Raw genomic sequence first — 15252 nt, 5'->3', positions numbered from 1 at the left:
AGCGATACCCTCACAGACACTCCCAGGATCAATATTTTGCATCCTTCAATCCAATCAAGTTGACACTCAAATTAACCATCACAGGACCTAATGCAAGAAAAGCACCCAGAAGGCAGTCATAGACACTCCCTTGTCACTAACCACTTGCTGATCCCTGGTGAGGAATTTACTTTCTTGAATCTTACTGATCTGGACTCTGAAACGAAGGAGTTTAACTAGAATCACTGATTCTCAAATGTGGGTGCACATCAGAATCACAGGGCCTTGGCCTTACCCTGCAGGTTCTGTTTCAGTAGGCTTGTGGTCAGACACAGGAGTAAACATATTTAGGAGATCCTGGGTGATTTGCTCAGCATCCAAGTCTATGCCTGTTTTCCTGGCGCTGTCTCTGAAGAAAGCCCCCTTTCCTTCTGAAATGCTTCCAGGTTCATTTTCCTCAAGGTCCCTTCCCAATCTGACTTCTGCTCATCTGAGAAGCAGAGAATTTCCCCAAGGTTTGAATAGTAGGAAGTGTATTTCTCTTCTTCTTCCAGGTGTGGTGGAATCTTTAGGGAATGGCAAGCAGCCAGCCACTGTCCCTTTAAGTAAAAACTCATCCTGTCACAGAGAAGCCCCTCTGAGCAGGAGTTATACTAGTAAAGAGAACCATAAAGGCTATTACAAACCTTTGGCATTCCTCACTTCCACTTAAGCCAAACAGGATAAATCACTCCCTCCCCAGTAAGAACTCTTTCAGCCACTTTCCTGTATCACAAAATCAACATTTCCAGGTATCCTCTAATGTACTTCATTTTTCATTATTCTTGTTAGCTTGTCTGGCAGTAATATATTTGCATGACAATTAGTCTCTTTTCAATTAAACATTTGGGTAATTTTGCTGGGGCCATATGGCCACCAATATTGTTACAATTTAAAAAATAAAGGTCTCAAATAAAATACATGAGTACATACACAGCATACAGATAAACAGCATTTGACTTCACCTCTTCTGCTTTTTAGTACAACATTAAAAAAAAAATGAACTACAAATTACATTTTACCATTCAGCAGTTTCAAGTAAGGCCATCACTGCAATGTATTTTTCAGGAAGGAAAAAAAATAATAACCTTCACTTTGAGGGGCCCATAGTTCATTAGGATGAATCAGAGAAACCACAGGACGAGTTTGGGATGGAAACACTGCTGCTGTTTGTTAATTATAACCCTCACTCGATGCAGACAGTCAGGCAGAAAGACCACAGCAAATAGCCCCAATTAGAAAATGACATGTTTGGTGAAAATTCCCCAAACAAGAGCCTTCCTCAGTGACCCAACTTCCTTATACCCCTTACTCTCTCAAAAAACAACTGACTGGACAAAAATGTGGGACAAAAAAACAAAAGGCTTGGTTTGCTTTCCAGAAGCCCATCCAGGGACCAATTATCTGGAAGGCCCACGTTGTCCAGCGGTGGTGTGTGTGCCCCACTTCTTACAAAGGAGGATCTGTGTGCATCCTGGAGGGAAACACTTTGTCCAGGCTGGTCTCCTAAGTGGAGATCAGGGAATGAGCTATTTTGTGTGTGTTCCTTTGGGAAATGGGGAAGGGGAGGTGAGATGGGTGTGAAGGAGTTTGAAAAAAATCTTTTTTTTCTTTTATCTCTTCTCTTTCCCATGACAAGCAAGGAGATAATGATGTAGTTCTTGTCTCTTTCTGTTATGAAAACTATCCTCCTAGCCTCCGTGGTAGTAAGAAATGATTTTTGATATCAGTTTGAGAGTGAAAGCATTAGTTATAAACTTGAGCTTCAGATATGTCAAAATCCTAGGTTTCATCAAGACAAGGAAGGTCAAGAGTACAAAAATTTCATCATCTTTCATAGAAAGTCTCCGTGCTTTGGTAAAAATCAATAGTAATAAAAATAAAATTAAAATAACATAAATAACAATGATGAGGAAGAGGATGATGACATTGTCTCAATGTTACCAGTAGGCTGAATGGAAGGACTTACAAGCACATAATCATAAAAATAACTTTGCTTTTGTTTCTCCTAGTCCCTTTAAACTTGCTTGTTTGCAGACAGGCCTTCCTTTGTCCTCATATGAAAATGCAGAAAGACTTTCAGACCATTCTGATCACTCTTACGCAATTGCAAGCACTCAAGCACTTATGTCATACATAAGCTCAGTTCAGTAATTAACAATATCCAGTGCTAGCTAAAATGAACAAGACAGAAAATACCGAGCATTAACAAGGGTCTAAAGCAACTAGAACTCTCATCACTGCTGGTGGGATTATAAATGTTACAGCCACATTTGAAAATTATTGGGCAGTATTTACTAAAATACACACACATGCACACACACATATAAATAATCGAATATGATCTTATTAACTCCAAGGTGCCTATGAGTCTGTTAATCCCAGGGCCTATGTACAGAAATGTGTACACAGATTTACTACATGCATGTATTAAAATTTTCACACTATATGTGATAACTCCAAACTGCAAACTACTCAAATTTCTATCAACAGTGGAATGGATAAATAAATTTAGGTACAGTCATTCAAATGAATACTATACAGAGAAGGTGTAATCTATGAGAATGTGCAAAAATATGGATGACTCTCATAAACATAACGTTGAAAGAAGCCAGTCACAGAAGTGTACATATTGTAAGATTCCATTTATATAAAAACTACAAACAGGCAAAATGAATCTGTGCTGTTAGAGAATTACTCTATCAGTTATCATGTGGCAGAAGTGAGAGGAGAGTGACAGGAAAGGAGTGTGAAGGCATCTGGGTTGCTGGTGAATTTCTCTTTATTGATGGTGGGGATTGTTACACGGGTGTGGTCTGTGAACACTTATTGAGCTGTATGCTTGTGATATGTGTCCTTTTCTATATGTATATAATATTAAAGTAAAACATTTGAAAATGTTCATTCCTATGTGATAGTCAAAGCATTCAATTTCATTCAAAGTGAAGACTTATACCCTAACTCTAGCTAGGCCTATTATAGCACATGGGCACTGTTTCTGAGCCTCAGGGGATTGGGAAGAGTGGGGAGCAAGGAAATATAAGGAGAACTATTAATAAAAAGCTCTTCACTGACAGGCATGAAGCTGTTACAACGAATGTGCTGCTGTTCCTCCCAGGTCCCCGCCCATGGAGTGCTGTGAATATTGGCTGCTAATGGCTCATAGTTGTCCCCCTTTTGGGAGAATTTCCCTTTGACCAAATGGAAGCCACCTTTTCTGAGTCATGGCCTTTCACCTCCCTTTCTAACTCCCCAACTTTCTCCCCCACTGCTTCCTTGCCTTCCCCCACATTGCACTCAGCAGCCAATGACCAACTGACAGGGAGGTAAAGGCCTGGCCCCATTTCTTCAGGACAGACCAGAGCTTGCTGTGGGACAAGTCAGGGGCTAGCCTCTAACAGAGGCCACATCCTTGTTTTGCATCTCTCCCTTTTATTCTGCTTTGCTGAGAGCACTTCCCCAGTAAACCACTTCACAAGAATCCCTATTTCAGACAATGCTCCCAGGAAGCCCAGCCAAAGACAGCTAGTTCAGAGTTCAACAAGCTTGGGAACAGTTGCAGTCTGGTGCTTTCTTCTGGTTTTCTTATAAGGCTTCTCTGCTCCCTGGTGGTCTTTTACCTTCAGACCCTTGGATGCTGCGATGCTTTCCACTCTAGTGGTCACATATCTTCTCGTTAGCCCCTGGAAACTTGTGCCGACCACCCCAACGCCAGCTCCCCAACGTGGCCTACATCTGATCCTTGAACACTCTGAGTACATCATCTTAACAAACTCCAGGGGAGTAAGCTGCCTAACACCATCATCTCCCCTTTACCAGGCCATCCCTCACATTGTAAGGGTAAGAGAGGGCACCAGTCCGCATCACTCCTCTACCTGCAAGGGGACATATAACAGACTCCTGAGTCATCCCCTGAGCCTCCTCCTAAGAGACTTGAGGGGAGGAACAGATACCCTCCCATGCCACACTCTTTGAGGGTTGTGGGGTATTCATAGTGCAGGCTTCTCCAAAGAGAGGATCATGAAATGTGAAATCATTATTGTGTGGCTTTTTGGATATTTCTGTATCTGATATTTATTAAATCATGATACTTCAATTAAAACTTCCAACTTACACTGTTGGTGGGATTGTAAACTAGTTCAACCATTATGGAAAACAGTATGGCGATTCCTCAAGGATCTAGAACTAGATGTACCATATGACCCAGCCATCCCATTACTGGGTATCTACCCAATGGATTATGAATCATGCTGCTATAAAGACACATGCACACGTACGTTTATTGCGGCACTATTTACAATAGCAAAGACTTGGAATCAACCCAAATGTCCACCTGTGACAGACTGGATTAAGAAAATGTGGCACATATACCCCATGGAATACTATGCAGCCATAAAAAAGGATGAGTTTGCGTCCTTTGTAGGGACATGGATGCAGCTGGAAACCATCATTCTTAGCAAACTATCACAAGAACAGAAAACCAAACACCGCATGTTCTCACTCATAGGTGGGAACTGAACAATGAGATCACTTGGACTCGGGAAGGGGAACATCACACACCGGGGCCTACCATGGGGAGGGGATAGGGAGGAGGGGGGAGGGATTGCATTGGGAGTTATACCTGATATAAATGATGAATTGATGGGTGCTGACAAGTTGATGGGTGCAGCACACCAACATGGCACAAGTATACATATGTAACAAACCTGCACGTTATGCACATATACCCTAGAACTTAAAGTATAATAAAAAAGAAAAAGAAAAAAAAATAAAACTTCCAACTTACAATCCTGTTACATTGAAATATTTGAACAGTGCATTAGCGTCCACCAGAAAGGGAACGTTTCCTCTGCATTACTCATTAGTTCCTGGATTACCTTGTTTTTTTGCTTCTAGGTTTTATTTTATTTTATTTTATTTTGTTTTATTGAGACGGAGTCTCGCTCTGTTGCCAGGCTGGAGTGCAGTGGTGCGATCTTGGCTTACTGCAACCTCCATCTCCCAGGTTCAAGTGATTCTCCTGCCTCAGCCTCCAAAGTAGCTGGGACTACAGGCACCCGTCAACACACCCAGCTAATTTTTATATTTTTAGTAGAGATGGGGTTTCACCATGTTGTCCAGGATGGTCTCTATCTCTTGACCTTGTGATCTGCTCGCCTCAGTCTCCCAAAGTGCTGGAATTTCAGGTGTGAGCCACTAGGCCCCGCCTCCTCTGTCGATTTTTTGTAGAGCCCATCAGAGACTGTGAATTCTCCACATGGTCTATGGGTGAAAGACATTCTGGAGGCTACTTCTCTAATTTGAGAGGACACGTGTAGATATGAGAGCCCACAATACTGTTCTTCTCATTTATAGCACTCGGATTCTCCTCTCACCCACCGTGTTACACATTTATCTGTTTCAACATGAAGTTCCTGAACCAGATTCTATTTCAAGATGCCAGGGAGCTCGTGGGTATGTATAATCCACCGGAAAGAGCCCTAATCATTCTGCTTTCAAGTCCCAGTCTAGCAAAGTCATTGGTCCTCACTTTCTTCAGCTTCAAATGAAGGAGTCATACCTTGTAACTCCCAAGATCCTCTTCTATTCTGATATTCTGGCTTTCATTATCTTCAATTCCATTGTTAGATTGAATTGACCTGTCAGCTTAGAAACAATGATTGGCACAACATCCATATTCAGAGACAGCCTCAGTCTGACTGTCTGGTCTTTGTCGGGACAATGCGATAGGCAAATCTCAACCTGTGAGTCTTCTTTTAGAGACCTTAAAACAATCTTGAAAAAAAAAAATAGCAATGATGTAAGTCCGAGAAGTAGGGCCCCTTTACAAATAGCAATGCTGTGGGCTCATGCAGACAGATCTGATGTAGCTCCTATTTTAATTGAATCACCCACTTGGCAACTGAACAACAACAATAAACTGCTTGTTGCTGGCGTATGTCTCTGTCAGAAAAAAACAGTGTTCACTCTCAAATGCTTCTGGGCCTTTTGCTTTATAAGAAACTTGATATAGTTCAGTAAGGATGTGGTCCATCTCAGATTTATAGCCAGCTTTCTAATCCAACCAGATAGGATCTCAGGGCAGAAAAACATATGCCTTGTTTTTGTTTTGATGAGACAAAATCCCCAAAATGGGAAGTCCATGGTCTCCTGACTCAGTCTCCCAGGTCTGAGTGCCTCCTGCTGTAGCTGGGCTGCCACCCCAGGCCTTCCCCCTCCTGCCCAGCCTGCGGCTGCTTCTGTCCTTCCTGGAGCTGCCCAGACCTTTGCTCATGTGTGCAACCTTTTCAGAGGCCTGTTGACAGGTTTGAAAATAAAGCAGGCGATGTAAAGAACACGCAAGTCATAGATATATGAAAATCAAGCAGTTTGGCTCTGCGGAGTGGGATTAGTGAGGATCAGCTGTGCAGCCAGGCTGTTCCTGGGAGGGAGGCCTCCTCCTGCCTGAAGCTGGGGCGCTGGGGCACTCTCTGCCTCAGCTGTGCAGCTGTAGCTCTGGGCCATCGCTGTCTATTCTCAGACACTCCTGAGCTGTCCCAGAATGCCAGGGCACATGGGCTGCCAAATTGCCCAGGTGGGTCCAATAGTAGTTGATAATGTGGTGCTTGGGGAGGGACCTTTCCTGTCCCCACACAGTGAGGGGCAGGGCTTCTGCTAGGGCCAGTGCCCTGGGACTGGAAACTGAAGTGGGAAGGGCAGAGAGCAGACCTATCAGGGGCAAACAACCCTCAGGGGACACTGGTAGCTTTGCACAGTGTCAGACTATGCTTGTAGATATTGGGGGAAAGAGTAAAATAACTATGATCTGAGAGTGATACTCAGGAACTCTGACGTAAACACGAAGTGATGATACTCATACTCTGGAGACGGGGCATCCGCTTCTCTTTCTGTTTGCCTACTTTTTTCCTGCTCTTTATTCACATTGGTGTGCAAAATAATTATTCTGCCTCCAAAAGTCCATCAGATAGAGACTTCTATTTCTTTGTGCAAATACTTCAATACCTCTCTGGGAAAAATAAATAAAATAAAAGGTTCCGAGTATTGGGTATCAGCCCATGCTTTGAAAAGTACCCCAATGATACGATAGGAGCAGCGTGAGTATCTTGCAGTGACAGACGATTCACACAGGGGACTCACAGGCATCTCATTTTAAAAATGAACTGACTCTTCCGTAGACCCTGCAGCCTACCTACAACTTGGTGTCCTGACCTCCATCCCTGTCCCTGTGCTGTTGAGCTTGTTCCCTCCAGGTTCAGGGTGGCTGTCTGGTCCAGTCTGACCAAGCCCTCTTCTAGAATAGGCACTGGAATTTGACAGATTACAGAAATGAGCTTAGGAACTTTAGACTTTTCACCAGATAGAAAATTTGCAAACATATTTTTCCCTATAACCAGGTTGAGTGATCACATTGTCATCACTAAACTGCCAAGTTCATCAAAATATTAATAATTGTCTTGAAGAGCTGATGAAACCAGAATAGTCTGAAAACAGGGATGGAAAATGATTCTCATGGAAAAGAGAAGGCTGAGTGGTCTGAGTGGTTACAATGCAAGTCTAGGAACTAGAGAGAGACAGGGAATGTACACTGATGGAATAGAGAAAATGTCATGAGTGAATGCAAAGACTAATCCAGAGAGGATACTTGACCTGCCTTTTCTCCCCATAATATGCGCTATGATTCAGTCAAACTAAGCCACAAGATATTCCTTTAATTATCCTGTGCATTCCTCTCTTTGCTCAAATGTTCCGTTTTCCAGGAATAAACTTCCCACAGTACCATTAACCACCAACATTTCTTCACAAATTGCTTTGTGACAATGTACTGAAGGCTTGTGCATCACATCAAGTATCTCATTTAATCCTCATAACCACATTATGAAGTAGGTGTTAACATGAGCTCTGTCTTGCAGCTACAGAAATTATGATGTAATAGCTTAAGTAACTTGCCCAAGGTTAGGCTAGTAATAAGAGGCAGAGCTGGGGTTCCATCTTAGACAGCCTATTCCTACATCTTTAACATCTGTGTGTGCCAATAGAGATAATGCTACTGTTCTAAGAATCCTTAAAGGACCAGCTTGAATTCATGAGACTTTCTTCCCCCAGGATAAAGCGCTCCCTTGCTGATGTCCCCACAGTCCAGGCTAGTGCTGATGCTGTCCTGCATCAGAGCCAGTTGTGTCCGTGTGTGCACTCTTTGTCAGGGTCTGACACCGTTGCATCGTATATCACCTGTGTTGTCATGGTCAGTGCTCAACAAATGCCCCTACTGATTCGAGTATATGAGCAAGTCAAATAAAAAAATGTAATAATTTATTAGGCTTCTGCTGTATGCATAAATTATTGTATTTTATCCATACAACATTTATTATTCTTATTTTTCAATGAGGAACCAGACTTAGGGAGATTAATAACTTGACTGAAGTCACAGAGGCAGAGAGGCAGCATAAAGATTCAGCTGCCAATTTGTCAGATTCCAAAGCTCTTTTACTGCACCACTTCTCCTTCCAAGTGTGGGAGAGTGGGGAGGGAATTATGTGTCAGTGTTGGATGAGAATGGCTTGGTAGAACTTGGAGGTGAGCTTCTCATGAACAGGGCTTCTTGGGACCTGTGATCCTGTCTTCCATGAGTCACACCAAATTATTAGAAATCAAAATGTCAATTGAGGAAATCCACGCCAGCCCCCAGAAAACTAATTGAGCCCTGTAGTCTCAAAGCAAGTCTAGTCATTACTCTTGAAAAATGCAATTTTGCCATTCCTCCTTCCTTCTTACAGCTGATATCAAATACATGAAACATCATATGTAATTAGAGTCCATGAACATTTGTGTCACTTCGCACAATTAAAACTATGTTCCGCTATTCCTGAGAAACATATTTTTAGTTTAAGCTGGGGTGTAATGAGATCTCTAAAAATAACACCGTGAAAGGTGAGGCTAAGTGTAGGGGCTGAGTTCACCCCAGTGCCGAGGCTGTAAAACATTATTCATGGTCCATTTAAAGCTCTTGAGCCCTGGGCCAACTTTTTTGCTTGGACAGAAGTTTGGTTCATCCTATTTGGACCCAACTCACTTTCCATCTAAATGGAGGTGGTCTGTGTGAGAGGGACTTAGACTAGGCCATTAGAGGAATTTTACAGCAGCTGAGGCAGCTCAGGGCCACTTTCTCTCCGAGGGACTCTGGTTACATTCAGGCTGAAAGGCTTGGATATCGAGTGTTGAGACCACCCCACAGCTCGCCAGCTTGCTGCCCTCTGGCATGATGGCTCCTCTCAGAATTAAGCTCCCCAGGTTTTGGCAAGCCCTATGGCTACAGAAATAACAAATGATCTCCCAGCTTGGCAGTGGGAGTGTTCAGGCATGCCTGTAACCTCAGACACAGTATATGGCACCCAATAGCGTGCGGAAATGGTGATACAAGGCTTGTAACAGATGTGAGAAACTTCAAGATTTCAATAATTCAGGGCTTTGGAGGGGATATGATTTTCTTGGACAGAAAAGTGCTGTATTAAGTGCACCACCCGCAGTACTTTAAGCACGCATACACACACACTCTCACACCACACGGAACACGTCCTCGTGTGTGCCCATTGCCAGTGCTCCTGCTCCCTTGCTTAAGGTAGACCTGACATCAGCAGCAGATGGTCATTATCAAGTTTCTTATCTCATCCTTGTTGCCCCAAAACATAATTTCTCCTGCCCTTGGGGCTGTGCTAATGAGGTTGATGTTACAGGCTGGATTCTGTGGATACTCTAGGTGATTTCACTCTCTTTCCTGGTCATAAATGTTGTTTGCTTCTTTGTTCTTCTGGTTCATCTGTTTATTTACATTCAACTTCCACCAAATACAGATTTGGGATAAGGTCAGAGATTCCATTCTATTCACTGATTTATAAATATCTTTCTCTCTCTTTCTTTCTTTCTTTCTTTCTTTCTTTCTTTCTTTCTTTCTTTCTTTCTTTCTTCTTTCTTTCTCTTCTTTCTTTCTTTCTTCTTTCTTTCTCTTTCTCTCTCTTTCTTTCTTTCTTTCTCTTTCTTTCTTTCTTTCCTTTCTTTTTCTCTCTCTCTCTTTTTCCTTTTCTTTCTTTCTTTCTCTGTCTCTTTCTTCTTTCTTTCGTGTGTGTGTGTGTGTGTGTGTGAGCTTGTTTTTGATACAGGGTCTCACTCTGTCACCCAGGCTGGAGTGCAATGGTGCAAACATGGCTCACTGCAGCTTCTGCCTCCTGGGCTCAAGCAATCCTCCTATCTCAGTCTCCTGAGTAGCTAGGACTAACAGTGTATGCCACTATGCCTTGCTAATTTTTGTCTTTGTTGTTGTTTTGCCATGTTGCTCAGGCTGGTCTCGAACTACTGGGCCCAAACAATCCACCCACCTTGACCTTCCACAGTGCTGGCATTACAGGCGTGAGCCACTGTGCCTGGTCACAAATATCATCTTTCTTTAAGTGTAAACATGGTCCAGTACAAGCTAGTCCACTACAGGGAGAAGTGCCCAGAGCCAAGTCTTTGTTGTTGATGCTAGCAGGGTTATTTTGGGGAGGTTAGCAACAGAGACTGAACTAATCCTAATTCTGTGTATGCAGTCTCAGGCCAAAGGACAATACTGAGGACAGACTCTGTGACCTTCGGCATTCACAGGGCATGTGACCACACTTACAGTGCCTTGTTCAGAGGCGGGCAAGAGCCACTTTAAATTTTTGTTGTAACATGAGTAAATGTAAAAAAATTATTGTTATTATTATTATTTTGCTGTGCTAAGATAATTGGATAGTCCTTCTTGGGACTGAAGTGACTGACCACATATTTGTAAATGTGTGACTATTTGCTTCATCCTTCATTCCTAGGCTAAAATAGACTGTCTTCCCTTCCCTACCTAATTAGAGAAGTCATTCCCTAGTCACTGAATCCTTCACTTTAAAGGCAGCAGAGCATTTTTAGATGATCAAGTACATCCTCACCAATTTTATAATTGAGATCAAAACCCTGGTTGGAGAAATGATTTACCCAACATCTCCTGAGATTCAGTTCAGATTTGGAGATACTTAAAGACATAAGTTAACATTTCTTGAATCTTTCCTTTCAATTTTCATCAAATAAGACCTGCCCTATATAGACTTTCAGTAGTTTATCTCTAGTGGTTTTTTTTGTACCCCTTTCCTCCCTAGACAACTCACTGAGTATACTCTACTCTCTTTCTTTCTCAACGGGCCCTTAACTAAAACAGTTATTAGCAAAAGACCAGACAAATGTACTCACATTCTGGCATAAATGACTGGTCATAGCTGCTTCCTCATTTATGTATCTCATGGGGATTAGATTGTACTGAAAAGTGTTAAAATCTAGTGACAGAATTCAAGGCAGCCTCAGGCCAATGGTAGGCATTTTGGGGAGGCGGTGACTAAAATTACACCATGGCTTGGAAATTAAGAGGTCTGACTTAGACCTGTTGAAGAATTGTGGGATGCAAGATCTGGTAGAGGCCATTAACTCATGCAGTTTGCTAATAGATAAGGAAACTGAAATCCAGGGGAAGGAAACTGAGGTTTTCCCATGGGCAAGCAGCTAGTTGGTTAAGGGCAGAGCAGAGATGTGTCTCTAGGATTTACATTTAAAAAGTGGGCATGACTTAACAGAATGATTTACCATTTGGCTGTTCATTTACTCATTCTTTTAAGAAATATATTTTTGTATGCCTACTCTGTGTCCAGCAGAGTTTGGCATTAAATGATGAACAAAGAGACACTGGTCTTGCCCTGCTGGGGCTTATAATCAATGGGGTGGGGACATAGAGGAAGAAAGACACACTCACCAGAAACAGATAATTACAAATTATAAGTCCCTGTCTTGCTGAACTTATCACCAACATTTGACACAGTTGATTAGTCCCTCCCTCTTGAGATGCTTTATTTATTTAGCTCCTGCGAAACCACTCTCTTGATTTTCCTCCTACAGAGCAGGCTTTTCCTTGTCCTGCTTTTTAGCTGGTTCATTCTCACATCCTTAGCTTCTAAATATTGGAATACCCCAGAAACCACCCCAGTCTTCTCCCGTGAACTCCTAATTTGTATATCAAGCTGTATACTTGAGTTATCTATTAGGCTGTCTAATAGATACATGTTACATAATACATTCAAAATCACAATCCTCATTTCCCGTTCTCATCTCCAACCTTCTCCTCCCCAGCTTGTTCGTCTTAGGAAATATAAATGTACTCTTCCAGTGACTCATATGAAAACCTTGGAGTCATCTTTGATTCTCTTCTTTCTCTAATACTCAGTTTCCAGTACATCTCTAGTACATCTCTGTAAGTCCTGTAGTTCTTACCTTCAAAATAGATCCAGAACCCAACCATTTGTCAACCACTTTATAACCTTTATCACTCTGGTCCAAGACAACATCACTTCTCACCAGGAGTACTAGAAAAACCTCCTGACTAATCTTCCTCTATTTGCACCAGCCCGAGTGGCCCCTTCCAAATGTTGGATTATTTTGCTGAAAACACTCATCTCACACAGAATTAAACCTCAAGACCTGAGAGTGGCTGGCAAGACCATACAAGACCCAGACCCCTGCCATCTGTTTTTATTTCCCATTACTCCCTCCCTCCCTCACTGGTCTTCTCGCTTTTCCTCAACCCTGTGGAGTCCACTTAGGCTCAGTGTCTTCTCACTCACTGCTTCTTCCACAAACACCCACACAGCTTGTTCCCACCCTCCCTGCAGGTCTCTGCTCATCCATTATGCTCTCAGTGGCGCCTTTTGAGTCCTCCTGTGAAAAGACATTCCACCCAGGAATGCCCATCTCGCCTCGCTTTATTTGCTTTATTTTTCTCTTTAGCACATGTTATTATGTAACTTTGTCTGCATTTATTGGTTTATTTGTTTCTTCCTTGTCTGCCTTACTCGCAGCCAGAATGTAGACTCCAGGTAAGCAGGGATTTTTGTCTGCTTCCTTCTCCTTATGCCTAGAACAATGCTCAGTAAAGATTTGTTAAATGAATGAATGAACTGAAGCTGAGATCTGAAAAGTCTCAGTTAAAAGGCTGGTGGGAGCTGTCTGTAGAGAACCACCCCAGCGAAATTACTATAGGTATAAAGAAAATGAGGGGATAAAGCTGGGCCCTGAGAACCTAAAGAAGGGCGACAAATGGGCTGAAAGGAAGCAGAAGTTGGCAGAGACCGGCTTGTGTGGAACCTTGGAGCCGTGATGGGGACTTCGGTTTGAGCCTGGGTGAGAAGGAAGGCTATAGACAGGCTTTAGGCAGGGAGTCCTTTTAATGTGGAGGTTCCCATAAGTGCAAAGTCATAGTTCCTGGCCTCAAGAAAATCAGTGTCTATGAGGGGAGCCCATCACAAACACACAGTTAACAGTGTGAAGTGCCTGGGTGACCTGGGATTATATCCCTCTTCCTTGAAGGCGAGGAGAGGAATCAGAAATTTTCTAGAGGTTTTAATATTTTTAAAGACATTATTTAAAAAAAAAAAAGCAGTTTTAGGCTCATTGCAAAATTGAGAAGGTGGTTCAGAGAATTCTCATATACCTGCTTCCCCTACACATGCACAGTCCCCCTATTATCAATATCCTCCACCAGAGTGGCGCATTTGTTACAACTGATGAACCTACATTGATTCATCATTGTCACCCAAAGTCCATAGTTTACATTGAGGTTCACGCTTGGTGTCATACCATTTGGTGGGTTTAGACAAATATATAATGGCATGTGTTTACCTTTATAGTATCATGCAGAGTAGTTTCACTGTCCTGAAAGTTCTCTGTGAGAGCCTATTCATCCCTCCCTCCCCTATTGGCTGTCACTTATCTTTTACTGTCCCCATAGTTTTCCCTTTTCCAGATTATCATATAGGTGGAATATAATCAAATATAATCTGTTTAGATTGACTTCTTTCATTTAGTAATATGCACTTAAATTTTCTCCATGTCTTTTTATGGCTTGAGAGCTCATTTCTTTTTGGCACTGATTAATATTCCATTTTTCTCCTATACCACAATTTATTTACTTATTCACCTGCAGAAATGGCATCTTGGTTGCTTCCAAGTTTTGTCAGTTATGAATAAAAGTGCTATAAACATTCATGTGCAGGTCCAATTTATGGGTGGATATAAGTTTTCATCTCCTTGGGGTAAAAACTAAGGAGCATTATTGCTGGATCATATAGTAAGAGTATGTAATTTTTGTAGGAAACTGACAAATTGTCTTCCAAAGTAGCTGTAGCATTTTGCATTCCCACCAGCAATAAATTAGAGTTCCTATTGCTCCACATGCTTGTCAGCATTTGGTGCTGTCAGTGTTCTGGATTCTGGACATTTTAATAGGTATGTAATGGTGTCTCATTGATGTTTTAGTTTGTAATTCTCCAATGACTTAATGGTGTTGAGCATCTTTTCATATCCTTGTTTATCATCTTAATATCTTTTTTGATGAGTTGTCTGTTCAGGTCTTTGATTCATTTTTTAATCAATTTTTTTGTTTTCTTATTGTTGATTTGTGTATTTTGGAAAACAGTCCTTTATCAGATATGTCATTTGCAAATATTTTCACCTAATCTATGATTTCTCTTTTCAGTCTGAGATTTTAATTTTCTGACCTGAATCTGTAAGAAGAAATAGAAGATCAGGCGTGTGGTGCACGAGGCAGAGAGAAAGCCAGAGAGAACCGTATGTACAACAGTGCAAGCGTCTGCCATCTCAGAGAGTGGTGTGAGCCTTGAACTGCTAAATAAAAATGTGTTTTTCAAGGTTGAACCTAAGTCTGGCTGACTCCCAAGTCCATGTCTTTCACTATACCATGCTGAGAAGTGGTTTTGAGGCCAAATGGAAGGAGGCAGCCGGGGTAGGCTGGAGGACTTTCAGAGATCACAGGCTTGCTGGCTCCTGTCGGAACAGGAAAAGAGCATCCATGCTGACAGCTACATTTCACAGAAGAGGGAAATATGGCTCAGGGAGAGGAAGCCACTTGTTCAAGATCACATAGCTTGTGAGAGGCAGGCTCGTCATCCAGTTTTGCAGGGATGGTGTAAAAAAGCAAAAGAAAATGTCATTTTACATTGAACTGAATTGAGAAAATACTCATGAACTTCTTAGGGATGGAAAACATTTTGCAGTAGTACCTATTTTTCCTACATTGTGTGTGTGTGTGTGTGTGTGTGTGTGCCCACGCACATATCATACTTTTCCAAAGGAACTTGTAAATGCCTCAGCTTAGTTCTGCTTCTCTGA

This window comes from Trachypithecus francoisi, unplaced genomic scaffold, assembly GCF_009764315.1.
Source record: "Trachypithecus francoisi isolate TF-2019V2 unplaced genomic scaffold, Tfra_2.0 Lachesis_group5, whole genome shotgun sequence".
Lineage (NCBI taxonomy): Eukaryota > Metazoa > Chordata > Mammalia > Primates > Cercopithecidae > Trachypithecus > Trachypithecus francoisi.
This window is presented reverse-complemented; position numbering follows the sequence as displayed.